The sequence below is a fragment of the Echeneis naucrates genome, unplaced genomic scaffold (genome assembly GCF_900963305.1).
Source record: "Echeneis naucrates unplaced genomic scaffold, fEcheNa1.1, whole genome shotgun sequence".
Classification (NCBI taxonomy): Eukaryota; Metazoa; Chordata; class Actinopteri; order Carangiformes; family Echeneidae; genus Echeneis; species Echeneis naucrates.
In genome coordinates, this window is record NW_021780168.1 from 358,359 (window position 1) to 376,512 (window position 18,154).

At 42.7% G+C, this 18,154-nt stretch overlaps 8 non-coding genes across 8 annotated transcripts; 6 read left to right on the plus strand and 2 right to left on the minus strand.

Annotated features, from left to right (window-relative positions):
- Window positions 1–422: 422 nt before the first annotated feature.
- On the plus strand, window positions 423–510 carry trnay-gua (transfer RNA tyrosine (anticodon GUA)). Its single transcript is given in 2 exon segments — window positions 423–459; window positions 475–510. It is a non-coding gene; the product is annotated as a tRNA-Tyr (tRNA).
- Window positions 511–910: 400 nt separating this feature from the next.
- trnai-aau (transfer RNA isoleucine (anticodon AAU)) lies at window positions 911–984 on the plus strand. Its single transcript has one exon. It is a non-coding gene; the product is annotated as a tRNA-Ile (tRNA).
- A 176-nt stretch (window positions 985–1,160) lies between these two features.
- Window positions 1,161–1,232, plus strand: trnaa-ugc (transfer RNA alanine (anticodon UGC)). Its single transcript has one exon. It is a non-coding gene; the product is annotated as a tRNA-Ala (tRNA).
- A 984-nt stretch (window positions 1,233–2,216) lies between these two features.
- Window positions 2,217–2,289, plus strand: trnar-ucg (transfer RNA arginine (anticodon UCG)). The gene has a single exon. It is a non-coding gene; the product is annotated as a tRNA-Arg (tRNA).
- A 2,670-nt stretch (window positions 2,290–4,959) lies between these two features.
- On the plus strand, window positions 4,960–5,033 carry trnat-agu (transfer RNA threonine (anticodon AGU)). The gene has a single exon. It is a non-coding gene; the product is annotated as a tRNA-Thr (tRNA).
- A 650-nt stretch (window positions 5,034–5,683) lies between these two features.
- trnan-guu (transfer RNA asparagine (anticodon GUU)) lies at window positions 5,684–5,757 on the minus strand. The gene has a single exon. It is a non-coding gene; the product is annotated as a tRNA-Asn (tRNA).
- A 676-nt stretch (window positions 5,758–6,433) lies between these two features.
- trnap-ugg (transfer RNA proline (anticodon UGG)) lies at window positions 6,434–6,505 on the minus strand. Its single transcript has one exon. It is a non-coding gene; the product is annotated as a tRNA-Pro (tRNA).
- Window positions 6,506–15,259: 8,754 nt separating this feature from the next.
- Window positions 15,260–15,333, plus strand: trnat-cgu (transfer RNA threonine (anticodon CGU)). Its single transcript has one exon. It is a non-coding gene; the product is annotated as a tRNA-Thr (tRNA).
- The last annotated feature ends 2,821 nt before the right edge of the window (window positions 15,334–18,154 follow it).

An 18,154-nucleotide genomic window follows, 5' to 3' on the forward strand; every position in this document is an offset into this window, starting at 1 on the left:
TTAATATTGGGCTTTCTTTATGTTTTCCTGTTAATCAGTGCTGCTGAAAAACCGCTGAAGCAGGAGCAGGCTCAGGGGGGGGTGGCCATCTGCCTCGACCGGTTGGGTTGAGAGAGGGAGAGAGAGAGCTGACACTGTGCTATCATTACCTTTTCTGTTTCCTCACCAGAGAGTGGCAGCTGGATACACGTGTCAGGATGGCTCAGTGGTCTGAGGTAACAGACTCTTTCCTGCACAAATGGGCCTTGAACATGAAAGACTCATGGTTTCATTATTTCATTATTTTTCATTGTGACCTATCACTGCTGTGGAGTCTATAATGTGAACCACTAAAGGGAAGAAGCTGCATCACCTGAATGGACAGCAGTTGTTGGACTAAAGAAAACTCAGCTGTTACTGAATCCGCTGAGCACCAGCAGCTCCTTTCGATAGCTCAGTTGGTAGAGCGGAGGACTGTAGAGGCTTACAGCTGGAATCCTTAGGTCGCTGGTTCAAAACTGGCTTGAAGGAGTCTGTTTTGTTTTTTTTTTTTCATCAGCCTCATCCAGCACGGTGATGAGTCTGACTACAGACAGGAGGTGACCACAGTTGTATCACTTTTCATGTGGAGGCAGCACTTAGTTTCTAACATTTGGATGTTGTTAAGAGGATCATTACCATCAGCTGAGAATCAAACATGTGCAGCACGCAGGAATTCTACCACTGAAGTTCAACGAGCATCAAAGGCTTTTGACAAATTGTCTGTCTGATGAACCTTTTGACCGGGTTTGATTTTCGGTCAGGGTAAAAGGGCTTTAGTTCATGAGAAATACAGGTAATTGACAAAACTCCCTAGCTAAAGCTGATAAAGCTGCTAAAGCTACCAGACCATGCAGGGGATGTAGCTCAGTGGGAGAGCCTATGTTTCGCATGCCGGTTAGCTCAGCTGGTTCGAGCGTGGTGCTAATAACGCCAAGGTCATGGGTTCAATCCCCATACTGGCCACAAGCAGCATCTTTCCAACCAGTGGAACTGCCCCCTGGTGGTCATTAGAAGTACAGCTTAACTTATCAGATACAACAAGACCACAAAGTTACAATGATCAGAGCAAAGACTGCAGATAGATCATTTCCTTTGTAACAGTTTAGTGATTAGTTTCAGCTGGCATTGTGCACCATGCAGGGGATGTAGCTCAGTGGTAGAGTGCATGCTTTGCATGTATGAGGCCCCGCGTTCAATCCCCGTCATCTCCAGCGTTGATAATGAAGCACATGAAGTACTTATCTTGCGCAACACCCTGATCTCTCAACTATCCACTTAGCTTGGAGCAATTTATCCTGTGTAGTCATCCTTCATTAACAGAGTGCACTCTACTGTGGAGGTCATGAGAAAAAGTGGGAGGAGTCTTTGATCTCTTTGATGTCATTAAAACCTTTGTGACAGACCTTTGTGTTTTCTTCCTCTACGATACAGACACAAACTGGCAGTACTGATGCTGAGCTGAGTCTTGTAAACAGGACATCCTGCATTCAAACCCCAGCAGAGCTTCGCTCTCAGTCTGAGTTGACCTCACCCGAAGTACCCCATAACTCTTGCCAAATGACTTTTTATGACCAATTAGCTCAAATGGTAGAGCGCTCGCTTAGCATGTGAGAGGTAGTGGGATCGATGCCCACATTCTCCACAAGACTTTAGCTCTTTGTTGGAACACAGCTACAAGTGAACTAAAAACAGCAGGTCCCTGAGTGGGCTTTGGAGGCTTTTACTAAACAGGACATCCTGCATTCAAACCCCAGCAGTGCTTCACTCTCAGCTGTTACAGCTTTTACTTGCAATCTCTGGACAAGACAAGAGAAACAGTAATTTAGTGGTTGTTGCGCAGACGGAAATTTGGTGATTGACCGCTTTGCACAGGACAAAAACTTTGGTAAGACTCATGATGGTCAGCAACTGATATTGGCAAAATGATACAAGCACTCGTCCAGGATTTGAACCCAGGACCTCTCTCACCCAAAGAATTCAAACCCCAGCAGTGCTGTGGTTCATACTTTACAGTATGTTTTACATCTTCAGTCTAACGCTCTCCCAGCTGAGCTATTTCAGCTGGCTGAGCCCACTAATGCAGGATGTTCTGTTCACCATCCACTTCTCCAAAGTCCCACAGTGAAGGCTTCAAATGCACATCTCGCACAGTGTTATCATGCCATTCTTACAATGGGTCATCACGACGGCCCAGCGACCACGTGGCCTAATGGACAAGGCGTCTGACTTCGGATCAGAAGACTGAGGGTTCGAATCCCTTTGTGGTTGGGAAGTTATGTATTACAGGTTATACCATATTTAATGGCTCTGGTGAAACCAAAGTGGAGGAAAGGGGCAGTGCAACTGTTGTAACATCAACATGTAGTGGCAGTAATCAGCAAGTTGATCAATGTAGAATGTAGTTTGTTATTTGCATCACTGCCTCAGCAGAGGTGGGTTTTGGGCCCAGCACTCTTCCACTGCTCCACTGCTGCTTCACACTCAGCTGTGAACCGATCCAATGAGTGCTGTCGTTCTCAGGCTGATGGTGCTGAAAGGAGCACATCATCTGCAAAATCCTCCAGATACTGACCTGGAACCCCTCCTCTTCACGGCTCTCAAAATAATTTTAATAAGAGTTTGGTCTAGACCTGCTCTATATGTACTTGACATAACTTCATTATGATGTTTTGACGTGAGTTAAAAAAAGAGGCCAAAACATTAGGAGTTTGCCTTTAAGTGGACTTCAATGGCTGCTGTTTTGTCATCCCATGTACACTTGTGTTCACTTTGGTAATTTGGTAGGATGACTACACAGGATAAATTGCTCCAAGCTGAGTGGATAATTGAGAGATCAGAGTGTTGCACTATCAACAGGCTTCCGTGATTGGTCAAATGTTGGAAATGTTGGCGCTGGGGGAAGAATCCATGACGCTGATTGTCTGACGAATTTCAGACTTTGTGTACGTGATTGTGGCCTCGAACATTTCTCCAACACTTCCCCGGACAATCCTTCTGCAGCTGGCGCTCAGGTCGCAGTCTCCTCTGGAGGCGTGGGTTTGAAAGGGTCATCTCTGCAGTTGTTCTCTGAAACCGTCTGTATCTGTATCGTAGAAGAAGTAAAAACAAATGGGAAAATAACACTCGGTAACATTTGTGTTTGTATGTACTGTATGTTGTTGTTGCAACATGGAAAGACTAACGCAACCACCGACAAGGATGGGATTCGAACCCGCGCATGCAGAGCACAACGGATTAGCCGTCCATCGCCTTAATCACTCGGCCTCCTCGTCATGTTTGATACTTGTCCTGGAGTCTCCAGGGGAGACTGCGACCTGAACGCAGCACCTTAGAATGCTCAGCCATTCTGACGACAGAAGCTGAAAAATTTGCCCATCAAAGTGAGTCCAGTCATTCCAATACACAATGACCACGATGTGATAAGATCACATGGAGGCTCAGAGTTTGAACTTGCTCACACGTGTGGAGTGGACAAAACAGGTTGTCTACAGGTTAAGGTTTCACATTGGAACCTTCACTGTGTGAAATGACAGATTTTCTTTCACCTCTACTGCGGTTTTGGGACAAAGGTATTTTGTCTACACGCTGCCTGGTGGTCTAGTGGCTAGGATTCGACACTCTCACCACCGCGATTCCCGGTCAGGGAAAGTGTTTTTACTGAAAAGTACAGATGATTGAAAAATGTGCCACATCTGACACTGCAGTCAGATGTTTTCTGAGGGGGACAACTTTTCAGTCATCAAAAATCTTGACCGGTGCATCTACTGGCACCGGATGTGCAATCAAAAGTAAAAACTAAACTATTCTGTCCAGCTACAGCTGCGTCAGGTTAAAAACCCGCTCTGATTTGAAATGCTCACCTTCGATGGAAGTTAAGTCCATAAAAATGGTTGTATTGGTGTCCAGACACTCCCTGATGGTCTAGTGGCTAGGATTCGGCACTCTCACTGCCGCGGCCCGGGTTAGATTAGTGCATGTCCACATAAAAAGGGCTGTTTACAGGGACCTTTCGATTTTCAGTCCAACATTCTCCCAACTGAGCCATTTCAGGTGGAAGAGTTTGTTTCACAGAACGTGTCAGGAGGGCTACGTCACAGGCTCCAGTGGCGCAATCGGTTAGCGCGGTACTTATATGACAGTAACCTGCAGAGTGATGCCGAGGTTGTGAGTTCAAGCCTCACCTGGTTTTGGAAGAAAGTTGGTATCTTGTTGAAAAAAAATAAGATTCTGTCATGCCACCATGACATAAAAGACTCCTCCCACTTTTTCGCATGACCTCCACCATTGACTATTCATTCTGACTCTGCAACAATTTGATCTACAGAAAGAGGACATGACCTGACTGTGTGTCACATAAATGTATGAATCCAATCTGTTAAAGTGAAGCTGAAATGAATCCTTGTAACATTAATTGTTCAGCAGCATGACTTGTCATGATACTGAGGTTGTGTCCTGTTTGGGGGTCACCACAGAGGAGGAGCTAGTGAGGACAGGCAGCATTATCAATGTCCTCATCTCATCCAGAAGGTTTCATCAGACAGATAATTGATTTAGCTGTCAGGCTCCAGTGTCATGGGAGACATCTGTAGATCATAAGCCATTTAAAAAAAAAATCCAGTTTGATGATGATTGGAAATGTCTGTTTATTGTTTATCACTTGTTAGGATCCCTGTTAGCTGTCACTGAGGCAGCAGCTACTCTTCCTGGGGTCCAAATGAAAATGCACATCTGCAGTCAAACAGGCTCACAAACCACTTTACCATCAACCTCAACTGTATACACATTACACTTCCATCACCAGATCCTCTGTATATAGATGAGTGTTGCAGTGCTGCTGTGGCTTAGCTGGTCAAAGCACATGTCTTGTTAGAGTCATGATGGTCAGCTACTTATGTTGGAATATTTTAAGACCCTCTGTACATTTCTGTACATCAGAGTGGTGCTGTGGCTTAGTTGGTCAAAGCGCCTGTCTAGTAAACAGGAGCTCCTGGGTTCAAATCCCAGCAGCACCTGTTTTAAGGTTGTTGTGATAAACTCATGTAACTGGAACAGGAGTTCCATTAAAACTCTCTGACCAATCAGGTAACTGCATAGTCTTCATGTCTCCCTTTGGAACATCCTGCAGTCGATGGTGCCAAAGTCCTCCAGCTACAGACCTGTAACCCGTCCTCACCACAGCTGTACATCTGTTACACCTTGTAGTTGTCTCGGGGAAAGGGAAGCTTATTGTCATATAATGATGGGATGGCTCCATACTCCAGAACATCCCTGTGAACCCGGTCATACACCTTCTCCAGATCAAATCTTGGGGTTCCACATGTCCACTATAATTCCAGTGGATAAGACAAGTCAATCACAATCACAAGTTTTATCAGTTTTTAGGGTGTGGGGGTTAAGAACATCTGAATTAGTTTGAAAGTCACAATTGTTACCTTAACCTTAGCATTTAAAGAAACGCCCTGAGTCATCATCAGCAAACACCAGCTGCTGTTTTCACCCAGGTGGTTGCTACATGGGTTCAACTTGTGACTGTGGTGTTGTCAGTGAAAAGGATTCTGTTACAAATTCCTAAACTACTTCAAGTAGCAGCTGGCCAGTATGGGGATTCAGCACGTGAGCATCGGCTGCTGTGAACTATAATACCAGTGAATTAAACAAAGACCGTCCCTGGGTGGGCTCGAACCACCATCCTTTCGGTTAACAGCCGAATGCGCTGACCGATTGCGACACAGAGACACGTTGACCAGTTCCTGTTACAGCAGGCTGTAACAGGAACTGGTCCCACAATAAGAAGGTTGTTGGTTTGAATCTCAAACTGTCAGCCGTTTTTCTGATTCCAGCCAATGATCTTAGTGATAAGAGACGGCTTGACATAACGGGTTTCAATTTTTATTTACACACAGCACATTCAGGACATTAATGTGACAGTTTATTTTATGCTAAAGAAAATCCTTTGTTATTTGTCACAGTGGACTTGGCTCATCATATTTTGCTGACTAACTGGTATTGGAGTTGTGTAGAAAAAACAGAAAGATCTGACAACAGCTTTGAAAGCGGATGCAGTCCATCCAGATAACCTTTGAATTAACCTTAAACAGGTTTCAAGGATATTTCGAGATAGTTCAAGATGGTCTGACGTTTATGATAATTCTACCAAGAACAGCAGGCTGCAACATGGACAGACCAAAGTGAGGTGAATGTGCACTCTGTGGTGGAGGCCATGAGAAAAAATGGGTCTTTGATGTCATGGTGGCAAATGCAAATAAAGACAAGTATATGCACCATAAAGGGCCTCTGATATAATCTAGAGATTGACAATTAAAAAGACGACGCAATTTAATAATTTTACTCCTGGAGATACTGTCACAGCTACCAAAGTCGTGCAAACAAACTAATAGACACATCAGATACAGGGCTCGTCAGGGATTTGAACCCGGGACTTCTCGCACCCAAAGTGAGAATCATACCCCTAGACCAACGAGCCTGTGGTGATTTTCTTTTAGGGTTAGAAAAAATGTTTCTTCTTCAAAATGGACCCGAAATGGTACCGTTCATTTGTACTCCTACGGTTTTATAGATATTACACATTTTAATTTCTGGTGATGGTGTCACCCAGCCCGCCATGTTCTCTGAATGGACCTGAAGTGGTACAGTTCCTTTGTGCTAGATTGTGCCATAAAAAAAGTTTTCTCTGCTAGATGAGTCCAAACAACAGCACTCAGCTGTGTCATATTTTAAGGCTGTGCAGATTACAGAGATTCTCCAACATGCTCTGTAGCTGCCCACCTGGGAAACTTGGTCCATGAAAGCAAACAACCGTCAGAGTCAGGCCGACCACAGAGCCTGTTCTCCTGATCAGCCTGTTCAGTCTCTGTGTGTCTCCCTTGTACTCACTTGTACAAAAGGAAGTCGTCTGTGTTTCATAATTGAAATGATCCGTATTGTATTCTAAGAAGATGTTGTTGTCTTTGTCCGTCAGCACTGCCCCAACAAGTAGCACTTACTGAATTCAACAGTCAAGTTAGTGCTCAAGTTAAGGTAACATTTGTGACTTTCAAATTACTTCCTCAACCCTCACCCCCCATATCACCGATAATACCTGCTGTCCTGGTGATTGAAGAAAGGAAGGAATGACATTCCTCATGTTTTTTGTCCAAATTCCAACCAGGACAACCCCAAAGAGAAGCACTTATGCACAAAGACTTCATCAGTGTCTTTGATTGGAGTGATCTGAGTTAGATCTGAAGAAAACATGGCTCCAAGACTTATTGTTGTTTTTGTAAATTAACACTGAAAGGGGAAAAAGAGCAAAGAGCATCTCCTTTTCCTGTTCCATCAGTAACCATCAAAGGAGATGCTGATTCTGTGATGTCACAAAGGTCCTAATGACATCACAGAGATCAAAGACTCCTCCCACTTTTTTGTCATGACCTCCACAGTAGAGTGCACTCTGTTCATGAAGCTCCAAAGACAATCATGGTCCTGCCAGATACCTTTGAGTTCTGCCGACAGAAGCAACAACAAAGCTGGAACTATTTGGACTGAACCTGGTTTGTCTGTATTACTTCCCAGGTAGGTTTGGAGGTCTACCAAGTCCAATTCTCTCCAGATGTCCCCAAACACACGCTTCCCCTCCAGGTTTGTCATCTCCAGTATAATTCCCTCAAAAAGAGTTGGAAGCTGTGCTTCCTCACAACAAGAAGGTGCTGTTTCCTTTGAGGAGGAAACTATCTAGGCTGGAAAATGCTGAGTAATGCTGGCGCCGGTGTGTGTGGTTGTTGTGGCCGAGTGGTTGAGTTGATGGACTTTCCATTGTGGGTTCCCCGGGCGGTTTTAAATCCTGCCAACAACGGTCTGTTGTAGTCACAACACGTGCTTCTTTCATGCTTCTTCATTTTGCTGCCACAGTCGTGGTCATATTGGATGAACTGTTGGAGTTACTGCCTTCACTCCTGACGTCCAAGAATCATGCTACATGTTAGGAGAAATGACACTTCCTGTCTGAATACCCAAAGAACAACTTCAATCTCCTCCTTAAAGTTGCATTCTCATTCTGATCACCTGGCTCCACCCTACATGCAGCTCCAGGCCGGGAACTGAACCCAAGAACTGTTGTGCGGAAGCAGTTTCCCTTTCAGCAATCTATGTGTGTAGAAACAAGGATGGAAGGTCTCTGGTCTAGTCTCCTTGATTCACAAGGAGAGAATCTGTTAAATCTCATGTTCTTTTCATGTGATGGTGGTATCGTGGTCAGCATAGCTGCCTTCCAAGCTACTGACCAACAGCGTGGGGAATAAGCTGAGATAAATCTTTTTTTGGACAATGTGCTTTTAGTTTGTTCTGTAACATTGCTGACAATATTTAAACAAAGAGCTGCACACGTATTCACAAGCAGCCCAATTCTCATCTTGTCTGCCCAATGAAGCCCAATCTGGCAACTCTGTTGGTGAGCACAGTCCAAATGAAGTCAGTGTTGGCTTTAGGGAGGGATGTTGAAGTCACTTGGCTTCACCTCCAACAAAGAGCTAGCCTTGTGGAGCCATTCGTGGTGCTAACCATTACACTATTGTAGAGGAAGGAAACACAAATGGAAAAAAAACACTCAGTCACACTCATGGAGCCTAAATCAAAAGAACATCAGATTGAGACAAGAAAAAATGGAACCAAAGTGTGAAAATAATGAACAATAAACAAAAACATGAACACAAAAAAGTTTGAAACAGAGAGGCTGCTCTGTGCAACCTGCTGTTCTGCGTAGAATTATCCTGAATTAGGTCTGTATTCAACAATCTCTAAATGTCTTTAGAAAATAATACACAAGTTCAATTCCTTTTACACCAAACTATAAAAAAAAAAAAACTTTTTTCTGGTATATATGTCACTGACCCAAACACAAATGAGCGAGGACAAAAAAACAACAAAGCAAAGCAAAAAAAAAACAAAGACCAATCAAGTTACAGTTTACTTTTGGTCAACCAGCAAAGATCCTGCAGTCAGAAACTTTGGTCTTTTTCTTTACAGTCATCACAACCAAACAGTTTCTCTTCTGTATGGACCTCCATGTGTGATTTAAGGCTTTTCTTTCATTTAAATGTTTTCCCAAAAACATCACAGCTGAAGTGTTTCTCTTCTGTATGGACCTTCATATGTGGTTTAATGTGTTTCTTTAGTTTAAATCTTTTCCCACAAACATCACAGCCGAAGGGTTTCTCTTCTGTATGGACCTTCATGTGTATTTTAAGTATTCCCTTTTCTTTAAATGTCTTCCCACAAACATCACAGCTGAAGGGTTTCTCTTCTGTATGGACCTTCATGTGTGGTTTAATGTTTTTCTTTAGTTTGAATGTTTTCCCACAAACATCACAGCTGAAGGGTTTCTCTTCTGTATGGACCTTCATGTGTATTTTAAGGATTGCCTTTAGTTTAAAATTTTTCCAACAAATATCACAGCTGAAGGGTCTCTTTTCTGTGTGGACTGCCATGTGTGATTTCAGGCTTCGCGTTAGTTTAAACATTTTCCCACAAACATCACAGCTGAAGGGTCTCTCTTCTGTGTGGACTACCATGTGTTTTTTAAGGTTTTCCATTAGTTTAAATGTTTTCCCACAAACATCACAGCTGAAGGGTCTCTCCCCTGTGTGGACTACCTTGTGAATCTTCAGATCCCACTTTTTTTTAAATGTTTTCCCACACTCAGGGCAGCTGAATGGTTTTTCACTGCTGTCACATCTTCTAACATTTACATCACCTTCATCTATTTTCACATCTAACTGGGCCACTCTGGTTTCATTAGAATCATTCTCACTGATTTCACTATCAGAGGAGTCTGAGGCCTCTTCCTCTGGATCTGGATCTGGTTGAAGAGGACTCTGTGGATCACAGCTCCTGGCCGGTTCATTCATCTCTTCATCCTCACTCTTCACCTGAAACGGCCTCACAGGGTTCCTGGTCTCCTCCAGTCCTGGTACCTGGTCCTCCTCCTGTTCCTGTTTAAGGACTGGACTCTCTGAATCCTCCGGATCCGGACTGGAGGTGAACTCAGTAGGAACCTCTTTTTTCACCATCAGCTGCTGAACATCTGGAGGAAACGATTCAATAATGAATCCTCTTTATTCGCTACAATATGAACACAGTTATTCCTCCAGCTGCTTCATTCTACATCTGCCAAATACAGTCCTCAGCCTTTCTCACTCATAAAAACAACCAACCCGTTTTGTGGATCAGGACTCGGGGCTGCAGCAGCTCCAGCTGGCTCCTCTGCCGGTCGATCTCCTGCCTGAAGCCCGAAGCCTCCTCCCCATATCCGGCTACCATTCTGTCCACGGCCGCTAAGATCTCCCGGCAGGCGGCGGCGAGTCTGTCGGTGACAAAACCCCGCAGGACTTCTGCTGTGGACATTTTAGCTCCTTCACTTTCCAGCTGAGGGACAAAGACTGCCAGTCCTGTTTGTGTGGAGCGAATATGCGGATATTACCAGTATGAGACACTTTATCAAAACATTTCCTATATTATTTTTTTAAACATTGATTCAATGTGGTCATTAACCTGTAATTTGCCCTTTAAGGTAACATTTGTGACTTTCTAACTACTTTCTTAACCCTCCACCCTCCATATCATTGATAAAACTTGCTGACTTGTGATTGACTTCTGAAATCACCAACATCACCCCAACAAATAGCACTTACTGCTCTCAGAACACAAGTCTGTGCTTCATTTAGGGAAACGTTGGTGACAAATGCACTAATTCAGCTGATCTGACGAAATGTATTAATTTTTGTTCAAATTCCATCCAGGACAACCCCAAAGAGAAGCACATGTACAAAAGGAAATCTTCCGTCTTTTTATTTGAAATGATCATTGTTGCATTTTAAGAAGAAGTTGTTGTCTTTGTCAGTCAGCACTGCCCCAACAAGTAGCACTTACTGAATTCAACAGTCAAGTTAGTGCTCAAGTTAAGGTAACATTTGTGACTTTCAAACTACTTTCTTTGCCCCCAATTGATGAATTGATAAAACTTGTTGTCCTGGTGATTGAAGAAAATAAGGAATTGCATTCCTCATCTTTTTTGTCCAATTTCCATCCAGGACAACCCCAAAGAGAAGCACTTATGCACAAAGACTTCATGAGTGTCTCTGATTGGAGTGATCCGAGTTAGATCTGAAGAAAACATGGCTCCAAGATTTACTGTTGTTTTTGTCAATTCACACTGAACTCACTCCCTTTCAGGCTTTTACCTGAATTTATCTTCTACCTGAATGAAACCACTCCCACAGCTGCCTGCCTACTTTGTTCGGGCGGGTTCAATGGTCTTGGTAATGGTTTGTAATGAAGAACACATTTAGTCCATCAGGAACAGACAACGATCCTCTTAAATTCATGAGGACCATTAGCATATGGTGAGAGGACTGTTAACTGCAGTGATTAGGGATCAGGGTTGTGTTGTTGTAGCTGATCTGAAGAAATCTATTTAAAATTGCAAATCATCATAATTTTTACTGAATTTCTGAGCAGGACAACCCCAAAGAAAAGCATTTATGTAGAAAGGAATAATTGTAACTGTCTGAGTTAGAGCTTGCTGTTGTGTTTGTCAGTCAACAAATAGCTGAGCTGTGTAGTTGTGTTGTGCTACACACCAAACATGTCTCCACTGTGTGCTGTGCTGAAATAGCTCAGTTGGTAGAGTCCCTGGTTCAATCCTGGATTTTAGTACCTGTGGTGTGTCCTTTAGAAGACTGTCTTTTTTAATTAATGAGAGATAAAAAGCTATTCAGGAAATGTCAAGGTGCCAAACAAACCAACATTTTCTACCAACATTTAATTGATGAATCAGTTGAATGAGGACAGATGTGACTTAAAGCAAAACAAAGTCAGCAATAAGGATCTTTTCTAAGAGGGCCCTCAGACAAAGAAGCTGGGTCACAGCACAGCACGGATCCAGAAGAGACTGCAGCACAGCCTGCTATGAGTAGAGTGGTGCAACAGGAGCGTGCTGGGCCCATAACCCAGAGGTTGATGGATCAAAACCATCCTCTGCTGTTCTAACACACTGGATGTTCCTTCACTGTCTTTGTCTTTTTCAGCAGCACTGATTTACAGGAAAACATGCAGAATGTCATTTATCACTTTCTCCAGTAATGTGTACAGTTTTCACTGTGCTGCTCCTGACTCAGTGATGCTGTTGGATGCTTATAGGGCTGCCGTTCTTAAAGTGTGGGCTCCACCCCACTGGTGGGGAATAGAGACATGACAGGTGGGGCTTTGTTAATGCCTTTCTTTATGGACAACAAAGATCAGAAATTCAAAACAAAACACCCCCACACACACAAAAAGTCACCAGTAACACTTAAGACAGAACAGGTCCTTTTCTTTCAGCTCACTTTTAAATTTTATTTTATTTTACATTTTCTTGCAAAAGAAAAAAAAACACAGAGCACACATTCACCATATAAGAAGTGGAGACGGTTTGGCTCCATCAATGACATCCCTCGACACTGGAACCTCGAGCCAGCACCTTTGATAAAGATCAGCTAACAGTCCTGTGGTTCCATGGTGTAATGGTTAGCACTCTGCACTTTGAATCCAGTGATCTGAGTTCAGGTCTCGGTGGAACCTCTGTCTTCTGATTTAGTGGGATAGTGACTACATATAACAGTAACTCCACTCCACCCAAAACAGTGATCCAACCCTGAGCAGAGAGGAGGCTTCATGAAACAGTTTCTCCTTTCACCCGCTGCAGCAGCTCAGAGCCTCTGTGGTTCAGGAAAGGTCCAAAGAGGATGTAGCTCAGTGGTAGAGGACATGCCATATTGTGAATGAAGCTCACAGGACAGTCATGGTCACATACTCTTCTCTCCTCCAAACCTTTGAGGTTTCTCATAATGTGAAGGTGGTGGAGTGGCTGAGCAGTCCAACGTGCTGGATTAAGGTTCAGGTGTCTTCAGAGGCAAATAGTTTCAACTGCCAGCTTGTTATATCTGTAGTATCTAACATTATGAACAAGGCACTGCTGTGATTCAAACCCAGCAGACAGGTACTTTGACCAGCTAAGCCACAGAACCACTCTGAAGTACATCTATATACAGAGGATCTGGTGATGGAAGTGTAATGTGTATACTGCAGCTGAGGTTGATGGTAAAGTGGTTTGTTTTAATGTCGGACTCTGCATCTACCTGAACCTGTTTGACTGCAGATGTGCATTTTCATTTGGACCCCAGGAAGAGTAGCTGCTGCCTCAGTGACAGCTAACGGGGATCCTAATAAGTGATAAACAATAAACAGACATTTCCAATCATCATCAAAATGTATTCTTTCATCAAATGTTCCTAAACTTCGATTAAAGGCAGCATTATTGTAGCAGTCAGCACCGTCGTACAGTGTTGGGGAAGTTACTTTAAAATGGAATCAGTGACAGATTACTAATCACTGTAAAAGGGATGAAACAGAACTATTTAATTCCTTCAAAAAGCTATAAGATAAATATATTCAACCACTTTTTGATTCCTGACCTATTCCAAAATGAATTGCTGACAGACTAAAGAAAGACATTTCAGGTGCATGTGATTACACTGAAATAATATAATTTGATTTATTTCATTTTATTCCATTCAGAAAGTAAAAATAATATATTTTATGACATCATTACACACAGTGACATATTTCAAGTGTTTATTTCTTTTAATATTGATCATTGTGACCTACAGCTGATGAAAACCCAAAAGTAGTTTATTTCAACAACATTTGACTTCACCTACAAGGAACTGCTGGGATTTAAACACAGGCTGCTTTAACAAAGTTTGTCTCCTGTGAAAAGCAGTCAAAAGTGAAAATAAAACTGGGCACTGAAAATGTATTCCAAAATGAACATGTAAAAAAGAAGTAGATAACCAGAGACCAAACTCCTCAACATGAAGTTGTGTGTGTGTGTGCATGTGAATTCATGTACATGAGTGGCAAATGAATTATATTGAACTCTGTCGAAATAGCTTTGAAACCTGTTGATGTTGTTAAAGCGGCCTTTTCTCAAAGCTTAGCTTGCATGCTAGCATGGTGGGGGAATTAGCTCAAGTGGTAGAGTGCTCGCTTAGCATGTGAGAGGTAGTGGGATTGATGCCCACATTCTCCACAAGACTTTAGTTCTTTGGAGATACAGCAACAAGTGAACTAAACACAGCAAGTCTTTGGTTTTTTTGTATTGATTCATGGCAGAGGTTACAAAATGAAGGAGGTCAAGGAGGTCAGTGGATCAGCAACAACCAAGAAATTACTGTTTCTCTTGTCCAGAGATTGCAATGATAATTTTGTGGTTCATGGTGTTGATGCAGAGACAGAACTTCACAACTCTCTGACAGAGAAGCTGGATGCTGCTGTTGTGCATTTAAACTGGAAAATAGTGAGATGACACCTGTTGTGTCATTCTTTATACTTGTCTATGCAGAGCGGTGAAATGGTCCATAGAAGTCTAATATATCATCGAAGCATGTTAAAGGAACTGAGGTTCTAGTCCCAACCACTAAATTCTCATTATTAACTAAAGCTGTGCCCCATATAAGGCTTGAACTCACGATCTTCAGATTATGAGACTGACGTGCTGCCTACTGCACCAAATGTTCCAAGTAACCAAAATAGGAAAGTTCCTTATTTACAGCATTGTTGCGCTTTGCTACATCTGAGCTAAAGATACGAATAAACTAATATAAAGCATTTTGAAATGCTTGTGTGGTGCGACTGCTCTTGTTCTTTCTGTAGCTTAAAGCGTTAACGAGTTGAAACGCAGCAAAACATATTAAATGATAAAAGTAAAAATACAAATACAGTAAAAAATTGGACGGTCCATGGTGTAATCTTTTGCACTCTAAATCTGTCATTCATAACAGTTTTAGATTTAATTAAACAATTCAAGATTGCTGTGTGTGTGTTGTGGATGAAAAATCTGCATAAAATGGGAATATGATTGCTTGACAATCAAGGGTTAGGACTGAAAACTCTAAAGCCTGTGGCTCCCTGTGGTAGAAATGGACAGCAGTTGTTGGACTAAAGATAACTCAGCTGTTACTGAATCATCTGTACAGGCTGACTGAGTACAGCTGAGTTAGATGTAACAAACTTAAGTTTCCAAGGAGGACTCTGCTAATCATGTCTACTAAATGTTGTTTAAGAACAGTTGAGTAGAGTGCTGTGGATGTGAGATGTTGTAGTGTATGATCAATCTGATCCTCTGTATATACATGTACGTCAGCGTGGTGCTGTGGCTTAGCTGGTCAAAGCGCCTGTCTCGTAAACAGGAGATCCTGGGTTCAAATCCCAGCAGTGCCTCGTTCATAATGTAAGATGTTGTAGATAGGAAACACTTACACATGGGAAGTGCATGTTCTACCACTCAGCTACATCCCCTGCATGGGCTGGCAGCATTAGCTAACCAGATAGCTTCTGAGCTCCTGCAACACCGATCTGTCTGATGAAGCCTTTTGGATGAGATGAGGACATTGATGATGCTGCTGAATTTAGGTCGCCTGCACTTATGTCAACAGTCAGAGCTCCATACACAATAAGAGTGCTGAAGAAAAATACTTTAAACATGAGCTCTGTGTCACATTCATGCAGCTTGTGTAGAAACAGTTCATTCCATCAGAATGAACCTTCACCTGTTAAGGTAACAGTTTGGTAACAGTCAAAGCTCCGTACACAACAACAGTCCTGCTTCTGTTTACCAAAAGCCTCCAAAGCCCACCCAGAGACCTGCTGTGTTTAGTTCACTTGTTGCTGTATCTCCAAAGAGCTGAAGTCTTGTGGAGAATGTGGGCATCAATCACAACAAGAAGGTGCCCTGTCCTTTGAGGAGGAAACTATCCAGGCTGGAAAATGTTGAGTCAAAGGAGCTTTCCTACCTGTGGTTGTTGTCGCCGAGTGGTTAATGCGATGGACTAGAAATCCTTTGGGGTTTCCCAGTTGTTTTCATGGACCAAGTTTCCCATTTGGGGAGAGATGCAGCATGTTTGAGAATCTCTGTTATCTGCACAGCCTTAAAATATGACACAGCTGAGTGCTGTTGTTCGTACTCATCTAAGAGGAGGAGAGCACTCACTGGTGCTCAGTTATCATTATCAAGGCCGGTGATAGGGACACACCTTTAGTTCCACTTCCAGGTCATGGAAGCCATAATGAGAAGTCATTTCTACTGTGTGCTGTGCTGAAATAGCTCATTTGGGAGAGCGAACAAAAGGACCCACAACAGCTGCTGAAACCCAGGATTGAAACAGGGACCTTTAAATCTTTAATGTAACGCTCTCCCAAACAGGCAGGATCTCTGTCAGACACAAAAGGAGCAACATTTAGGATAATTATAGCTGGAACAGCAGGCTGTAACAGGAACTGGTCAACTTGTCTCTGTGGCGCAATCGGTCAGCACGTTCGGCTGTTAACTGAAAGGATGGTGGTTCGAGCCCACCCAGGGACGATCTTTGTTTAATTCACTGGTATTATACTTCACACATGGAAGAACGGAGGGTTTTTAAGTTGATGCTCAGTTATCTCCATCTAGTGGACAGATGGTAGAAGTTGATTCCTGAAAAGAGGAAGTGACTTTTCCTCAGATCAAACTGTTGAAGGAGAACGCGCAGCTTCTTCCTCACTGACTCACTCAACCTCTGTCTCCTGGGTTTGGATTTAGGTCTGGGTCTGGGTCTGGGTCTAAGACCAGGTGGGCCTGCTCAGAGTCTCTGTGTTGGATGTGAGCTGCTGAAATCTCTGAACACCATGACACAGATAATATCAGTCTGATGTGTCATCTGTAATCCAGATGTTGTCAGTTGTCAGCAACAAACAGATGTTCCTGACAGAAGCTGTGCTGATGATGATTCTGGATAGAAACTGGGAGGAAATAACTTTATTCTCCTTTAGTTACATCACGTGATGTTTCTCTGTCCAGCTCCTTGTTAGTATAGTGGACAGTATCTCCGCCTGTCACGCGGAAGACCGGGGTTCGAACTAAATAAACTTTTCTTTAAGATTCACTGTAGTTGAACAAGAAGGAGCAGAAATGTTTTGTAAAAGTCTCCAACAGACCATATTCATACAGAACATATCTGTTGAGGCTGATGGATTATTGCTCTGTGGTGAACTACAACTCCCAGTCCTCTCCCACTCTCTCCCACCCCAAACCTGTTCAATCCCAATTCAACTCCTGTCTGTCACAGAGTAAAGCTCTACTGGTCTAAAGAGTGCAGCTTCAAACTAAAGTCTTTGTTTGTGTCTGTTGTAGTCACTGGATGAACATTTACACACCATAAATATGGAGTCCAGGTCTGCGTGATGATGTTTGTCAGACTGAACTCTGAGGAGAAAAGACACAAACACACAGTTTGTTCCAGGAGTTTTCTATGAACAGCAGAGAAACTGATAGACAAGCTTTGATACCTTTAATGGGTCAAACAACAACAAATGATCAGCTTTTACCTTTTTTCTTTGATAAAGTCATCCATAGACCAATCACTCTTTATGGACACACAGCTCAGTTCAGGAGAATCTGGTCTTGACTTCTGGTTGCTAGAAAAAAACAGTTTACATGAAAATAAATAACAACCAAGAAACATCATTACATGATCTGTTTAAATTAAAATAAATCCAGCTTTCATTTGTATAACCACGAATCACATTTTATTTTGTGATTTAGTTTTTCATCTTAATTTATATATTTTTTTATATTGGCAAAAAACAAATCAGCAGCAGTAAAATACCTAAGTGACAGTGAGAGTGAATAATGATGGAGCAGTGATCTGAGTGCTGAGCTCTGACAGATGGACAGTTAGAGATCCTCATCTCACCTCTGAGCTTTGGTCTGACTCTCATGTTCCCCACACAGAGTGGTTTTAGAGGGAGGGGCTCCCTCCTCTCTGTCCTCACACTGATTCATAGCTGAGCCTCCACCTTCACACAAACACAACAAAAAGCTTCATTACAACAGGACATCATTCCAACAATTTTCTCTCTCTGTATTGATTTCAGTCAGATTCAGTTTTACGAGAAACATTCCTCAATCTTGAAGTTGAAGAATTATGGATCCCTGACACAGTTGTGATCACCATAGGTTGGCACATTTGTCGGTCCAGAATTTTAATGAAAATGCATTTTTGAGGAC